Consider the following 17,785-nt stretch of genomic DNA (forward strand, 5'->3'; position numbering starts at 1 on the left):
CCGCCGGAGCGGTACCTATTTATCTACTTGCACTTTGACGTGCTTTCGAACTGCTAGGTTGGCAGGAGCAGGGACTAAGCAATGGGAGCTCACCCCATCGCGGGGATTCAAACCGCCGACCTTCTGATCAGCAAGTCCTAGGCTCTGTGGTTTAACCCACAGACTATAGCTTACTAGTGGACAAATAAAGCAATTTGTTAGAAGTTAGTTCTGAAACGTATAATAAGGTTACCAGATTTTTTTCAAAGAATCCAGGGACACTTTTTTTTTAAAAGAGAAAAAAAAATATTTTAAAAAGTTTTTTTTAAAAAAAGAAGTGGGCAGTTGGCCAGGTGGCTGGGCGCTCTTGCTCCCGGATTAATTTGGGGGGGGGGAGGTTCAGTGGTTCCCCCAGTTGACATGCTGGGAGTCCCCGGTTCCCCCTTGGCAGTGGCGGCAGCAGTCTCAGCAGCCCGGAGCCCGCCTGGTAGCGCAGTTGGCTCTGGCTGGCTTCAGGAGCTGCTCACTGCTGTGCGCCCGGCATTTTGCCTCACCGGAAGTCCCCATATGATGTGTCTTATGCCATTGAACCAATCACGCCACATTCATTCCCTACTAATAAATCTACAATACTTAAAATATAAATCCGGGGACGTTAAATGAAATCCGGGGACATCTGGTAACCATAACGTATACAAATACAGTAAATCACTTAACGGGCAGAGCTCAGCATGGTTTCTCGTTGCTTCTCTTCAGCACCAGAAAATGTTTTGTTCCTATAAAGTCAAATACTGTAGTCAAGTCAGCAACCTGTAGTTACAGGTCATAGGCCTGACCCATTATATCAATAAAGAAATAAAGGGGGGTGAACAATTCAACTGAATGCAAATTAGAATTAAACACACATACACCAAATACAAATTTAAGTCACCAAAATAATTATTGGTGTTGTGGGGTGGTGATTTTTAAAAATGATTTGTTTTATTTATAAATATCATAATATTGTCAGTGAGGTCATCTTATATTCTCACTTAAAGCTGAAAAGTTACTAAGAATTCCCAAGAGTAGAATGTTTTACAGGATGCATTGTAGTAATCGATAATAAATAATAATAATTTTCCCCAACGCATAGTAGAAAATTAAATGTTGATTGTTTGCCCGCTAGTATACCTTTAATTTTGGGGTTAGTTTTTCAGCAATAGCTATCGACCAGATTTGACTATACCATAAATCCTTACTAAATCCCTCTAAATATTTCAATTTTCTTGCCATAACCACCCTGGCAGCTAACAAGAAATATACATAGTTATGTTTTTTTCACAGAGCCAGCATTTGGGGCGGAGATTGAGGTTAATATGTGGGAAATTCATGGGTGCACAGTGCCACCTACTGGTTATATTATATTATAATATTATATTATATTGAAACTTTGCTGAGATTGATTTCACAGGAATCTTGTTCCATATTCTTTCCCATTCTGTGGGTTCACTATCGTAATGCATGGGCGTAGCCAATGGTGGGGGGGACAGGGAAGGGCAGCTGCCCCCCTAAATAAAAAAATACATAGTTAACTGAGGTTCTGCCCCCCCAGACAAAAATTCTGGCTACGCCTATGTCGTAACCCAAATCCTTTCCTCAGCATTTTGTAATCCTGTTATCTAATTTGGTTACTATTCTACCAATGTGAGTGATCTGTCCCACAATCAAGTGTTCAAATTATGTTAATTCTCTTGTTGTTTCTATTTTGCTATGGAGGAACTAACCCACCTAAATTCAAATCAAGAGTGCTCGTTTATTAAAAAATAAAATTGATCTCTCGTTCTGTTTTAGGTTAGCCATTATCATAGAAATTCCTAATCCTTTATAATTACTTTTTTTAAATATTATTTTAAATAATTGTTTAATTGAATAAAATAAAAAGAAAATAAGAAGGAAAATGTGAATTGTATCATTATAAAATTTAACAATTACAATTCCATATATACTTATCTTAAAGATAAGTAATATTATTATCCAAATACATATAGGTATATATATTTAGCCTACTATATTTTGTAGAAATGCGTTACAGATATCATTATACTTGTCCATGCAAAGTCTACACCTATAAGCAATCTGTTCATAAATTGCAAGTGTGGTCATATCTTCAATCAGTTGATTAAATGCAGCCAGTGCATCAGTATCAGTCTCTTGGTCACAGTAATGGCACGAAGGATCTATTTATGTGTTCAGTTGTCGAATTCCATATAGTAGGTACATAGTTCAAAAAAAAAAATTTCCCTGAAAAAAAATTACCCACACAATTATATTTATATTATCCACTATTTTTCCCAAAACTTAATAAACGCAGAATGTTGTCAAATCATGTATTTTAAATAAACAATCTCCTTACTACTTCTCCAACAACATGTTGACTTAGACAGTCCTTTTCTATACAGTACTAGCATAGTGGAATCCAGTAAATTCTAAACATTATTTTTTGTTATATAAATCGTAGTTTAAGGTCCATTGACACATTTGCTACAGGAGCTAAAACACTTTCCCTTTGTCTAGGCAATATAGGAACCTCCAATCCTTTATTCACTCATTTCTTAAAATCTGCATATCAAATTGATTCATTTATAACAAATATCTATAAAAACTAATCACAGGTTTTTTTCATTTCAAAGGATTTGACCAATTGTTCTAGTATCACCTGTGTCTCAGAAGCTGTAAATGCTGCTGATGCAAACAAGGTTGTTAACAAGTGTAGTAGTTGCAGGTTTACATCTGATAGGTAAAGGGACCCCTGACCGTTGGGTCCAGTTGTGGATGACTCTGGGGTTGCGGAGATCATCTCGCTTTATTGGCCGAGGGAGCTGGCGTACAGTTTCCGGGTCATGTGGCCAGCATGACTAAGCCCCTTCTGGCGAACCAGAGCAGCGCACGGAAACGCCGTTTACCTTCCTGCCGGAGCTGTATCTATTTATCTACTTGCACTTTGATGTGCTTTCGAACTGCTAGGTGGGCAGGAGCTGGGACCGAGCAACGGGAGCTCACCCCGTCCCGGGGATTCAAACCGCCGACCTTCTGATCAGCAAGTCCTAGGCTCTGGTAGATGATATTTATCTTGCAAAACAGCATATGTTAAAAATTTATCTTTCTCATCTATCTGTTGATCCAAAGTCAATATGCCCTCTGGATGTGCTCAGGACAGCAAGACAAAGAAAAACAATAAGCTTAAGACTCTGCTAGGAAAGCAGGGAATATTTATTTCAATTACTTTCTAAAATGAACTTTGGACATGATTTTATATTCATTTTACAATATTTATACAGTGGTACCTCGGGTTAAGTACTTGATTCGTTCCGGAGGTCCGTTCTTAACCTGAAACTGTTCTTAACCTGAAGCACCACTTTAGCTAATGGAGCCTCCCGCTGCCGCCGCGCCGCCGGAGCACGATTTCTGTTCTCAACCTGAAGCAAAGTTCTTAACCCAAGGTACTATTTCTGGGTTAGCGAAGTCTGTAACCTGAAGAGCATGTAACCTGAAGCGTATGTAATCTGAAGTGTATGTAACCTGAGGTACCACTGTATAGCAATAGCAAGGCAGTGGTAAGGGTAAATGGACAAGATCTGGATATTCTGAACACACAAAGGGGCACGAAGCAAGGTTGTCCCTTGTCACCTTTGCTACTTGCTTTGTCAAACAAAGTCCTAGCTAACAGCATCCAGAATAACCAGAAAATAAAAGTTATATTGAGAAATGGGCAGAGTTTTTCACTAAATATCTTTGCTGATGATATTGCCCTGATGGTCTCCAACCCGCAGGCATTCTTGTCAGAGGCCCCCAGGGAAACAGAAGTATTTATAGAGCTAATTTTTTGTCACTAGTGAAAAATATACATATAAAGATCTAAACGTTTGGTCTAAGGCCATTTGTCTGTCTGTGGCAGATGGGTAGAGTGGCATCAGTCAAGATGATGGTAGCGCCAAAGTTTTTACAGTGGTACCTCGGGTTAAGTACTTAATTCGTTCCAGAGGTCTGTTCTTAACCTGAAACTTAACCTGAAGCACCACTTTAGCTAATGGGGCCTGCCGCGCCGCCGGAGCACGATTTCTGTTCTCATCCTGAAGCAAAGTTCTTAACCTGAGGTACTATTTCTGGGTTAGCAGAGTCTGTAACCTGAAGTGTATGTAACCCGAGGTACCACTGTATTTCTGTTTCAGACTTTACCCATATGTATTTCAGTAGAGACCCTTAAGAAATGACCAAAAATGATTGTAAGATTTGTCCACCAAGTTAAAAGATCCAGATTGTTTTTGGAGATTTGAATACCATATCGGACTTAATGTAAGCCACACTCCCCCCCCCCCCCAATTCTGACCGTGAAAGGTTAAAGTGCGGCTTATATTTGCGACCTTACGGTATGCATCCAGGAGAGCAGCGAAGCGGTGCCCGCCCCACACGCTGTCCTCCCCTTCTCCAAGGCCAGGAAGGGAGAGAGCAAAGAAGGGGAAAGGCCGGACGCAACACAGTGCAGCTCCCTCCGCCCCCCCAGTATGTAGCTAGAAGCAGCAAGGAATAGAGCAGCTTATATTTGTGTCCCGTCCCCCCAATTTTAAAGGTGTGGCTTATATTCAGGTGCGGCTTATATTCAGGCCAATACAGTATGTTTCAAGTAGCTAGGTGTTCTTTTCCTATCTTGGGCTGCAGCCTCCCTCTCTCCATCGTTTATTCTGTTATCACCAGGTTGGGCACTGCTTTCCTTTCAGGTGAAGACAGGAGGCAAAGCAGGTGTTAAGCAGTTCTCCCTTTCACCCAATGCCATTTTTCCATCTTCTCCACACCTACGACTTCCTGGTTCTTCCTCTTGCTTTGAACATAGCTGAATAAACCTTTTATTATTATTTTAAAACCTCTCTTGCAATTCATTCTGAGCTTTGGCCAGCTTGACTTTCTCCCTGCTCGTGTACACTACTCCTTTGTGATTTCCCCTTTCCTATACACGCCCTTTCTTAAAACTCAGCTGAATTCAGCCTGTGTTTTACGTGTTCCAGGTCACCAGAATCAAAACAGTTCCATTCCAAGTTTTACAAAATGCTCACGGGCTCTAGGGACAAGGCCCTGAAGCAGCCAAGAGAGTTTTCTGTTGAGCTTTTCACATTCTAAATAAAGTAGTTTCATCACCATTCTTCCCATAAAAAGTACAACTTAAAATCCCCCCTGTATTGACAACAATCCAGCTGTGCATTCATTTTGCCCACAATAAAATATAGCAATAGCAATCAGTACGATTACATAATAAATTATCTCAGGTCAGATGAAACCAGCTTTCCATGAATTGATAATGGATAAGGAAGCTGATCTGGTCTGTATCACTGAAACCTGGGTGGGTGAGCAGGGCAGAGTTGGTCTCACCCGTCTGTGCCCACCTAGGTACTCCTTGCAGCATCAGGGCAGATTTGGGTCAGGGAGGGCAAGTTGCTGTGCTGTATATAAATTCTCTCTGCTCTGTCCAGATGTGAGGGGATACAGAGTGTGTGTGTTCCTGACATTGGGCAATTGGGACAGATTAGGGATTCTGCTGGTTTAGCACCCTCTGCAGAGGTGAGGGACCTACCCAGGTGAGGATGGTCCACCCTTAGAGGTTGATAGATCCAATGGGTTTCCAGTAGGCCCGAGTGATATTTGGTTGTTAACATCAAGATGTAAAGGTAAAGGGACCCCTGACCATTAGGTCCAGTCGTGACCGACTCTGGGGTTGCGGCGCTCGTCTCGCTTTATTGGCTGAGGGAGCCAGCGTACAGCTTCTGGGTCATGTGGCCAGCATGACTAAGCCGCTTCTGGCGAACCAGAGCAGCGCACGGAAACGCCGTTTACCTTCCCGCCAGAGTGGTACCTATTTATCTACTTGCACTTTGACGTCCTTTCGAACTGCTAGGTTGGCAGGAGCAGGGACCGAGCAATGGGAGCTCACCCCGTTGTGGGGATTTGAACCGCCGACCTTCTGATCGGCAAGCCCTAGGCTCTGTGGTTTAGACCACAGCACCATATCAACAGCTAAATACAATGATTTACCATGTCTGAAATGTATCTCAGCTGCTTCTTCCTTGCCATGAGCAAGAGAGCTTGATCAGCTGAGGGGCATGCAGTGTGTGAGTGGCAGAGTCCCATACCAGGAGAGGGGTCTTGCATCTTGTGGCTGGCACAAATATCCTTGTCATCCTACTTGTGCCCATGGGCACAGCCAGGATTTATGGGGGGGGGGGTGGCAGAACCTCAGTTAGTTACGTATTTTTATTGATTTACTTATGAGGGAAGCTGCCCGCCCTCCCTTGGCTACGCCCATGCTTGTGCCATTGATTTATGGGCTCTCAGGTTCTGCAGCATCTGGAGAGCATTTCTGCGCATGGCGGAGCAGCTACTGGGCGAAGTATTGGAGGCCTGATTTTTCCCAATAACGGGACCAGCCCATTATTCACTATGAAGCATGTCACTATTATTTGCAGTGCATATAAAAATGCAGGTTACAAAAGTTTGAGTGCTGCCATAAAAAGTTAAAGCGAGTCATTGTAAGATTGCAATTAATTGGAAATGATATAAAGCGCAGGTTACTTTTACTTTAAAAAACCAGATAAACGTGTAATTATCCCTGCAGCAGCGTCACACGTAGTTGCCCCCCGGGTGGAGGTCCCGTCCCTCAAGCACTTCTTGAGGGCGAGTGCTAAAATCTCTACGAAAAGTGGTGCTCCACGGGGAAAAAAATTCTAGTTTGAAGGGGCCACGGTGAGAAGCACCACCTTCAGAGTGTGCGCGTCTGCGCTCTTTCAAACGGATTCATCCCGCTCTTTTAATTGCGCCGGGAGCTCTTGCGGGTACAGGAATGATGGGGGGCGGAGGTAGAAAAGGGGGGGTGGCGGCGAGCGCGTCTCCCGGGACGGGCCAATTCGGAAGCCTTGGTGCGCGCACGTAAGGGCAGAGGGAAAGCGTGGCTGGATCCGGTCCCAGGCCCACCTCGCGCGGCGTCCCCTTAGCCCGGCGCCCGCAGGAGGCCCCAGAGGAGCGCGGAACTCCCCGGGCGCCGCCGCGGCGCTTCTCAATCGCGCTGGGTCCGCGCGAAGGTGCCGGCGGGCGCAGCGCCTCTTCCTCAGCATCCTCCGGAGCCCCGGCCGCAGGCGGCGGAGAGGCGAGGCGAGGGCGGCGGCGGCGGCGCGCTGGAGTGGCGAGGCCCGGCGCCAATCCCGACGAGCGCGGCGCGCTTCAAGGCGCTGGGAGGCGGAGCTGCGCCGCAGCCCGGCGGGGAGGAGCGCGGAGCCGAGCCCAGCGCAGCGCAGCACAGCCTGGCAGGCGGCGCGCCCGCCGCCCGCCCCGCTCCCCTCTGCCGGCGCCCGGCTGCCTCGGGACCCTCGGCTTCCCCCAAGGCAAGTGGACGCGGCCAGGAGGGGGCGGCGGGGGCCCCGGGCAGCGGCAGGAGACGCCCGGGAGGAGCGGGCAGCCGCGGGCAGCCGCGTGGGCTGGGGGCTCGGCGGGCGGCGGGGACGACCTGCCCCGCGAGTGGGGAAGGGCTCGGCCCGGACCCCGGGCGCGCAAGTGCGCCTCGCCCGGCAGGCAGGAAGGCGTTGCCCGCCTGGGAGCCACCCTGCTGCTGCCGCTGCCGCATCCTTCCTGCCAGAGGATGCCGGCGTCGCTTGCTTCGCGCAGGGCGCACCCGCCCCAGACGGGAGGAGGGAAGGCGGGCTCCCCTCTCTGCGCCCCTCTTTTCCAGGGGGATCCGCTGCGCTCCCCGGGGTGCGGCGGCCTGGCGAGCCTGCGCTGCTCCTGGAAACGAGCCCCCGGCTAATCCGCGGGTCAAGTGCGGGCATTGGCGGCCCACCCGGCGCTGCCTCGCCTCCTCCGCCACCTGGTTCGCACCGGCGGGGCTGGAGGGGCCTTGCTCCCGAGGGAAGGGCAAGGGGCCCGGCAGCCCCCCGCGCCCGGCCTGGCTGCTTCGGGGAGGGGCGCCCGGGGCCGGGTGGTCGCGGGTGCCGCCGACCCGAATCGGCTGCTGGTCCCGCGCGGGAGCGGAGCCTTCTCTGGAGAGAGCCAGAGCAGGATGGGGTCGGGTGCTCGGATCCCAAACTTCTCCTGAGAAAACAGTATTGTTTCTGATCTGCAGAATGATTCATGAGGGACCAAGGATATGTGTGAAGATTTTATTTTCACTCTGAAGTGGTCGCAGGCTAAGATATGAGAAGTGGTGCTTCAAAGTGGAGTGTTTACACTTCACCTCATCCAAATTGTCCCCACCCCCCAAAAGCTGTTTGTTTTTCTGGAGAAGCTGTACAATATTGGTACATAGCGGTTGGCGGGAGGGGGGTTTAGACTGGGCAGAAGGAAAGACTTGATGAGGGTCCAGTGACTGCTTTTATCAAAAATCAAAGCATCAGGAGTTAAGGATCTCACGGACCCTGTAAGTTGTCACCAAGAGTTTAGTTTGATGTTGCAAGGCATATAGAGACATTTTTATGAGGAAGTGTGTGTGTGTTGAGTTCATTGTAGCTTTAGGATTGAAGGGTCAGTCATTGGAACACCTCCCATACAAACTGACAAAGTTTTGAATTTCAATTAGTACTATTAACTTCAGAAGAGGCCCTTTTTTGCTCCCACTGAACTGTGTTGTGTGATGGCAACTCTTATGTAATACAGTGTCATGCAGATTTTTTAAATAAATGGCGGTTTTAAAATAATTTTGCAGACTTTGCTGAGGGTACTGATTTTCTTCTTGCACTTCCTTACAGTTTGCTTTTTGTTTTGTCTTTTAACATATTAATGGTCCACAAATGTGGGGTCTGTATCCTGAGTTCTGCAATCGGTCTTCAGATTTTAGGCCTCTGTGACCACACAGATTTATGGAAGGCATGGATACTTGCTTTAATTGAAATTAGTGGCTTCTAAGGTCTATTATTATCCAGTTAGAGATGCTGTATTGCCAGCCATTTTTTTCTTTTAAGTGCTACTTGCTTTTAAATAGCACTTAATGAACCCAGTGTCTAAAATGACATCAGGGGTGAGATGTATATTTGAACTTTACGTTCATTTCCCTTGTGCTTTACACATCCATTTACTGCAAAGTAGTCCAGTGAAAGAAATTGTGAGTTACCGTACTTAATATCCGTGTGGTATGAAGTGCATCTTGGTACACATGGTGAATGTTACCTGATTTAGGTTTTAGTTCTTATTTAATTTTTATGTTTTTGACCAAACTGATTGCACAGCAGTGCTCCCCCATTCTTGTTCTGCTGTTCGTTCTAAATTGCACACTATTCGTGTTGGCTTCTCAAAAATTTTGTGACAACCTAAATTGTGGCCGGGGGGGGGGGGGGGGGGAGATGCTTAGGTACCACTTGAACAATAAGAAGTACAGTTGTACCTTGGTTCCCGAATGCCTTTTTACTCAGACGTTTTGGCTCTTGAACGCCACAAACCCAGAAGTGAGTGTTCCAGTTTGCGAACGTTCTTTGGAATCCGAACGATCGATGGGAGCTTCCTGCAGCCAATCAGAAGCCGCACTTTGGTTTCCAAATGTTTTGGAAGTCAAACGGACTTCCAGAACGGATTCCGTTCGGCTTTCAAGGTACGACTGTAGCTGAATATTCTGTTGTAAAGTGAATTTTACTTTGCAAAGTGTAAATGTATTTTTACTTGGCGCATGCATAAATAACAGCAGCAAAGTTAGGCTGAATGAGATGAATGTCTATTTAGTCCAGCAGTGGTCAGCCAGATTCCTCTGGAAAGCTCTCAAGAAAAGGATGAGGGCAATGGTCCTACCCTGCTCCCAGAATTTACAGCAGAGGTGTGGGAGCTCCAGTCTACATTATGCCATTAATTCTAAGCTCAACTTTTAGAAAGACGGCCTGTCTAGGAGCCATTCCATTTATCTTGGAAATTATACTTCTGAATCCTGAGCACATAGGAACATTACATTTGTATTGTTGTTCTTTGGGATACAGAAGTAAAATTCATGGAAATTTTGTAGACATGGGGTAAAAAAAACCCTGTTTCCATTGTTTTCTAAAGATAGTGTGCTTGCGGGTCTTTCATGGCTTAGAAAATATTTCCAGTTATTTCCAAAGTGGGAGTAAGTTTGCATCATCCAGGGGTGAGGGACCCAAGGATGTACTGAGGTCACAGTATGAACTGTGTGATTTACTGACAGACACACTGTGTGACATATGTACTATATTCCACTACTTGCAGCATTCATATTGAACATAGAACTTGTTTTTTGCTCAAGTTTATTTAGGCCCCATCAGTACCTGTCATGTAGCTCTGCTTGTGGTTAATGTCTGGTTTTTGTGTACAATGCATTACTTTTTGTGTAATGAGAAGTTTGGGGCTTAAACCTGCCTGCATGACCTAACCCTAACCCTAACCCTTTCGGATGCTGAAAGCTGAGGACTGAGCTGAGGCTTAACAGTGGTTGAAGCAGCACTCCTCACACACAACTCATGTGTGGAATTGCAAGCATACAGTAAACCTCTCGAACATCCAAGGCTGAATTAAATGGTGTGACTTGCTCTGCAGTGCACCCTCCCCCTGTAGAAGTCCCTTTTAAAAGTCATTTTAAAAAGTTATCTCCCTAAAAAAGAAAAGGAAGTGGTTGCTGCTGCTGCTGCTGCTGCTGCTGCTGTTTGAGTCCCCAATTCCTATGCTTGTGCCTTGTAGTCAGCCATAGAAAAATCAGTTTTGGGCTGGGACGATTTGTCATGGGGACAGCTTTGAATGTGGACAATTCTGTTGTTGGTGTTTTTTCAGTGGTAAAGTAGAGGGGGAACGCAATTGAGGGCAGCTTGGGAACCTTTTTCAGAGCAGGATTGATGTCATCTGCAGGAGTGGCAGGTCAGTTGACAGATGAGAATTTGAAGTTTGTTGCCAGTGACAGGATCCCCTGTCCCCGCTGGTGAGCTTCCTCCTCCATTCAAATTTTCCTGAACTGTAGAGAATGCAAGAGCAGGAGCAGCACCAAGCGTATCTGCTCAGAAGCACTTGCCCAGTTTTTTATTAGGCAAACAAACCTCTGCTAGGTGTGCCATGGCAAGGGCCAAGGAAGATTCACATTGTAATCAGTAAGCTGAGGGACCTGTTACCGCTTGGCTGAGATCCCTGCGAGGGTGGACATCCCTCTTCTTGGCTGACTGTGTCTTCAGTGGAGTTGATACACAGGGAGGAGTGAAGCCACATCAATGAGGGTTTGTCTCGTGAGTGTAATTCGTTAACAGTTGTGTGCATGGAGAATTTGTTCAGGAAAATGAGTCCTGGTCACCCTATGCTTGTGAGAAAGCTACTTTGAGCAAAGTAGTTACCTTAGCATTTTTGTGTACTTTGTGTTTAAAGCATTAAATTTGGCCATAGACATGCAGTGATTGTGCCCAAACCTTTTGTGACCTATCCATCCTCACATCCACCCAGCTTTGAATTTTTTACACTGATCACTTACAAACTTATATTCTTTATATCAAGCAACTTGCACTAGTAGTAGTAGTAATAATAATAATAATTTATTATTTATACTTCACCCATCTGGCTGGGCTTCCCCAGCCACTCTGGGTGGCTTCCAACAAAATATTAAAATACAGAAATGCATCAAACATTAAAAGCTTCCCTTCAGATGTATTCTGAAAGTCTGGTAGTTGTTGTTCTCTTTGACATCTGGTGGGAGGGCGTTCCACAGGGCGGGCGCCACTACCGAGAAGGCCCTCTACCTGGTTCCCTGTAACTTCACTTCTTGCAGTGAGGGAACCGCCAGAAGGCCCTTGAAGCTGGACCTCAGTGTCCGGGTAGAACAATGGGGGTGGAGACACTCCTTCAGGTATACTGGACCAAAGTCGTTTAGGGCTTTAAAGGTCAACACCAACACTTTGAATTGTGCTTGGAAATGTACTAGTGATTTGTAAGGTGCCAGTTGAACTAAATGACAAATATAAAATAGTTTTATATGCAATGAACAAACAAAGGTGTGCAGATTCACAATGCAATATGAAATCTTGTAGCATCACATAAGCATACAAATATGGAAGGTGGAGCAAGCTTGTTCTCTCCTGTCCTGGAGGGTAGAACTCAAACCAATGGCTACAAGAAAGGAGATTCCAGCTAAACATCAGGAAGAACTTTCTGACAGTAAGAGCTGCCCCACAGTGGAACAGACTCAAGAGAAATTATGGACTCTCCTTCCTTGGTGGTTTTTTAAGCAGAGGTTGGATGGTCCTCTGTCATGGATGCTTAAGTTGAGATTCCTGCATTGCAGGGGGTTGGACTAGATGACCCTTGGGCTCCCTTCCAACTCTACAATTCTATGATTGTATGTAGTTCACTGAAAATTGTTGTTTGCAGCCAGTGATGCAGCTAGGCAACTTTAGACCCTGAAATTAATGCTTGTATAATGCCCCCCTTTAGATAGGAGACCTATAAGCCTATTACTTCACTTGTGGAGCATATAATTAATGCCTCTTTACAATGTGTTCTATAACCATTTCTACATTCCTTAAATGTTGTGGGGTGGGGAGTTTGCCAACCCAGTGTGCAGTTTTGCATTTTAAGATCAGTTAGACTGCCAGAATAAAATGGAGTTTGGTTTGTCTGTCATGATGCTTAGCACATTTACTTTGGAATAAACACTGTTTTATTTTAGAATAGGATAATATAAATTTTAAAGTAAAAATAATATCAACATCTTATTATTGTTTTTTACAGCTGCGGAGCAGCCGTTACATGGTTTTACAGCTGCCCTATAGCTATAAAAGATTTTTTAAGATAAGAAAGGATGCTGTGGCAACCATGTTGGCTCCCGAGGGCTTGGCATGTACATGCCAGCCGAAGTACTGGATGCTAATTTGCTGGTGCCCCCATCTTCTGCCACTTTCATGTTCTGTGGGCCCTGGATTTCATCTCATGAACCTTTTTGTAGTTCTTTATTCACAGAGCTGATCTGGTTTGTATTATGTAGAGTTTCAAAAAGCTTTCCGAGTACCTCACCAAAGTTTTCAGAGTTTAGCTGTCATGAAATAAGAAGGCAGGTCCTCTTAGGGTCATGAGTTAAAAAAAAACCCTATAAGCTGAGAGCAAGAATAAATATGTAGTTCTGCCAGTGAACAGATCAAGAAAGTGAAGTCCCCAAAATGGTTAGGTTGGGAGTTGTGCATAGTACCTTGTTTAATGATCTGTAGTTAGGGCGTAGCAATGAGATAGCCATGTTTGTTGACACCAAATGGTTAAAGGTGATTAAAACAAGGGAGCTGAAAGGAGCTATCAAAGGGTCTCTCCCAACTAGGTGAAATGGCAAATGCAATTCAGTATAAGCAAGTGATGCGCAATGAGACCTCCCCTCCAAATACTTATTTAACACATGCTAACAGTATTTAGGGACGCGGGTGGCGCTGTGGGTTAAACCACAGAGCCTAGGGCTTGCCAATCAGAAGGTCGGCGGTTCAAATCCCCGTGACGGGGTGAGCTCCCATTGCTCAGTCCCTGCTCCTGCCAACCTAGCTGTTTGAAAGCATGTCAAAGTGCAAGTAGATGAATAGGTACCGCTCCGGCGGGAAGGTAAACGGCGTTTCCGTGCGCTGCTCTGGTTCGCCAGAAGTGACTTAGTCATGCTGGCCACAAGACCCGGAAGCTGTACGCCGGCTCCATCGGCCAATAAAGCGAGATGAGCACCACAACCCCAGAGTCGGCCACGACTGGACCTAATGGTCAGGGGTCCCTTTACCTTTACCTTTAACAGTATTTAGGAAAGAAATTGAAAACAAAACTTCCAATAATGCTGTGATACAAATCTATGGTGCGACCACTACTATGGCCACCTCACGTGAAAAAGGATCCTGCAAAGCTGGAAAAGCTTCAGAACGGGGGCAATCAAAATGATCAAGGGGAAGGAGCCACACCCCTACGAGAAAAGGTTACAACATTCGGGCCTTTTTAGTTTCAAGAAAAGGTGAGTAAGAGGAAACATGATAGAAATGTATAAAGTCTTCTAGGTGTAGAGAAAATGGATAGAGGGGGGGAATAGCTGCCTGCCTACCCACTCCCAAGTCAAGTGCAAGGTATGGATGAATTGGGGTCCAAATACTTGCAGGCATGCTTCTCCCCCTGACTCCAGCTTGGCCCTTGAGACCCGGGAGGGAGGCCCTTCTCGTGGCCCTACAGCGACCCAAGATACAACCGTCTCTGCTTTGCCTACGTAGCTCCTTGCCGTCAGAGGTCCTCCAAGTATCTTTGGTATTTGGGCTTGGATGTCGCCATTTATTTCATGCTGTGAACTGCTCATTTAAAAATTCAGGAGTGGTCAGTAAATAAAAGATGTAATTTGCAGCTTGGTCTGCCTTCAGAGAGAAAACGGATATGTGAGTTCAGGCACGAGGGGCATTCTTAAAATGGCAGAAGACTTTCTTTCTTAGCAGTGGTTGGGGACTCCTTGCCTGCCACTTCCACTTCTTCAGTCTATCTAATTCAGCTCATGGATGGGATGCCCCTCCACTTGAACTCTTTATGCCTTCATCGGAGGATCTCTTCCCACATTACACATCGATGGGTGCCAATCTGTTGCTAGATCTTTGGCCGGTGGCCCTGAGAGCAAGGAAACTCACTGACTTCAGACACAGGCAACAGGAGTGATGTTGATCAGCTGGGACAGAAAGTAGTATTATTTGCCCTACAGGTATTGGATTTGTCATTTTCTGTTTGCGGTTTAGGTATCCTGTCTATTTTTAGCTAAGCGTACGTTAAGCTTCTTGGTAACTTAAGGACAGTTTGTTTCTCTTGCAACCTTTTGTAACCTGAGTTCTAGTATATTACCTTTGGTGTTTCCCCCACTTTGAACTATTATTTTTTTAGGACTGCAGTATGCTTCTAGAACACATATGTCTTCAATACCTGTTGTAAATCAAATGTACCTGAATTGAATATAGCAGCAGAATTCCTTTCTTGAGGAACTTGCCAGGGCTAGTGGTAGCAAATATTCAGAAACAAGTGTGAGGATATTTCCATTTTTTTGTAAATATAAATTGATTTGGTGTCAATTTTTAGACATTTGCTTTATTCTATTCTGTTGCACCTTGGATAAAATGTGTTGGGGATCCTGGTTTCCCACAGTAAGGGCTGGTAATGAGAAATTCCAGGGGTGCCACTAACTGGATTTATGACATTTGTACAATATTTGATTTATGTACAAATTATACACATAATCCTTTCTCTTTCAACTCTGTCTTTGCCAGCTCAATATGCCTCTTAATTTCTCCATCCATGGCTTCATTCCACTCCTCCTCCAACACAACTCAGCCACTTGGATGTTTTATTTCTCTAGACCAGGGTTTCCCAAACTTGGGTTTCCAGCTGTTTTTAGTCTACAACTCCCATCATCCCTAGTTAGCAGGACCAGAGGTCAAGGATGTTTGGGAATTGTAGTCCAACAACAGCTGGAGACCCGAGTTTGGGGAACCCTGCTCTAGAGACCTGTGCAAAGGTCTTTTCCATTTCATCATCCACTGCCTCCAACTGTACCATTGCCAGAGCAGCAGATATTGCCAGCCTTCATGTCCCGTTTGCAGACAGCTTGGTAACGCACTCTGCCAACAGGCCTGGTGCCTAAAGCCAGCTGTCCATAGAGCACGCCCTTGGGAATCCTTCCATCCTCCATTCTGTGGACATGACCAAGCCAGCGTAGACTTTGCTAAGACAGGAGGTGAACATGCTGGGAAGTGGGCTTGGAAGAGCACATCTTTGTTTGATAACAGGCTCCATGTCCTCAATGCCAGCCTCAAACCAGTTGGGGATCTGCTGCTATATTTTGCCCAAGAGGGCACAGCTGTGTTCTAGGTTGCCTCTTTGATGTAGTTCCACCTTGCTTCAATGCTATCTCTTGGGCAGTTCAGTACAGCTTGTTCAACGGTATCAGAGAAGCGTTCACAAAGTTCAGGTACGACTGTTCTGTTAGTGTTGATTCCAAGCCATACTTTGTGCTATGAACTGTCTTTGGCTGGCGATGGATCTTGCTCACTACTAGGGAGTGATCTGTGATCCGTGTCGCAGCTGGCACTGTGGTAGCTCAGTGTAACATGAACACAGTTCAGTCACCAGATCTCCTGGTGGCAATCAAGACCATCTGGTGCCAGTGGCCTGACCTGGGGTGTCTCCAGGATCCTCGATGTTTTGCCTTGTTAGAGAAGAATGTGTTCCTGATGCAGAGGCTGTGATACAAGCACAGCTCAAGCAGCTTTTATCCATTCTCACTCATGCTGCCAATTCCAAAGTGGCCTACGCAGTTATCCCATGTGTGATGATCATTCCCAACTCTGGCATTGAAATCTCCCAGCAGGAATAGGTGTTTACAGTCTGGGACCCTCACTCTGAAAGGATAGTAAGTGTGTTGGGAAGGCTACAGACACACCATAAATGGCCTATGAAAAACTGGCCAGTCTGTATTTCCTGGCTGCAGTACTAGCTAGAAAGCTAAGATGGGGCCGATGCTATGTGGGTCCGGGAACCAAGAGAGTGCTGTTTGTAGCAGAGAGGTAAACAGGAGAGAGGGAGGCTGAGCCCTGCCACCCCCCTGCAGTGGCTAAGCTTCATGCTCCAGCACTGGGAGGTGGAGAGCAGGAGGGGGCGCAGCTGGCGTGTGTCCCAGGGGCGTGGCGCACCACCCACAAGGGCATGGCGCGTGTCCTGAGGGTGTGGTACACCACCCACTGGGGCGTGGTGTGCGTCTGGGGGCGTGGCACGCCGCCTGCGGGGACGTGGATGGGGGCAGCCGCGATGGCACCCCTCCGGGATCGCGCTGCCAGGGGCTTTGCGCTCCTCCCGCACTCCTCTTCCTTCGCCAGTGCCCCCCTGTGAAGACGAGAGGAGGGCGAAAAAGCTGGTTCCTTTTTAAAAAAAATATTTTATTAAAACTTTTCAAAATACAATAAAAGACCAGAACAAAGCAGAGGCAGAAACAAAACAAATAAGACAGAAAGAATATTAAAGGAAATAATAACCGAATAAAAAGATAAAGAAAAAGCTAAGAAAAAAGAAAAAGGCAATAAGTAAAAGTGACTTCCAACTATCCATCTGTCAGTTATATATACAAGAGTTCCTCAAAATAATTGAATGTTCAATCCCGAGTAATATCCAGCTATTCCTTTGCTAGCTGAAGTTTTCCCAGTCTTCCGTCTGGGCACCTTAAGTTCATTCATTTTCCTTTCTAACCAAGAAGTCCAAAAGAGCTTCTCCAATGATTATTATAAGTAAAGGTCAGCAGTAGTCTTCCTCCCGACTCACATCCCAGCTTTATCTCCAATATTAAAAAAAAGCAGGCCTTATTTTTTTATTCCTCAAGAGTTTCTTTGCTGTGGTTATATAATAAAACAATAATCTATCATTGGTTACTAATTGTATAGGCATTAATTCACACCCAAATTCATATACAAATCTTCCAATTCCCTTTCCTGTTGGCCATGTGTTACATCCTTATCTTTTTTTAAAAAAAGTTTCAGTTTCTTGCTTTTCCGTTCTTTTTCCAGAAGTGTTGCAGGAGGCTTAGTGGCTTTTTCCTCTGAGTTCATTCCAAATTGCGCACAGAGTCCTTTCTTCTCCAACATCTTAGCTTCAACTTTACCTTGTTCTACTCCTTCAAGCATCAGTATGGAACCATCCTCTAGGACTGGCCAAGCATCATCAATATTTTTTCCAAGAGCTATAAATCTTCAGCCATCTGTATGGAACCATCCTCCTGATCTTGCACATCATCACTGGTATTTTCCCCCAAGATCTTCTCCTGTCTCTGCTTTGTCCAATACATTTCCCCATATCA

General features: G+C 45.6%; 2 protein-coding genes across 7 annotated transcripts in view; one reads left to right on the plus strand and one right to left on the minus strand.

The window, feature by feature from the left end:
* Positions 1-17,785, minus strand: part of WFS1 (wolframin ER transmembrane glycoprotein) — a 198,981-nt gene that overhangs the window by 22,634 nt on the left and 158,562 nt on the right. The window lies entirely within an intron of this gene.
* JAKMIP1 (janus kinase and microtubule interacting protein 1) overlaps positions 7,284-17,785 on the plus strand; it is a 96,540-nt gene continuing 86,038 nt past the window's right edge. For 5 of the 6 annotated variants that reach the window (XR_013990114.1, XM_081019909.1, XM_081019908.1 and 2 more), the window contains exon 1: positions 7,284-7,382. The gene's annotated coding sequence lies outside the window, so the exon portion shown is untranslated. Of the gene's footprint in view, positions 7,383-13,748; positions 13,931-17,785 lie in introns of those variants that run through there. The other variant, XM_081019906.1, reaches the window with a different exon arrangement.

Source organism: Podarcis pityusensis (assembly GCF_964106645.2).
Source record: "Podarcis pityusensis genome assembly, chromosome: 9".
NCBI classification, from domain to species: Eukaryota; Metazoa; Chordata; class Lepidosauria; order Squamata; family Lacertidae; genus Podarcis; species Podarcis pityusensis.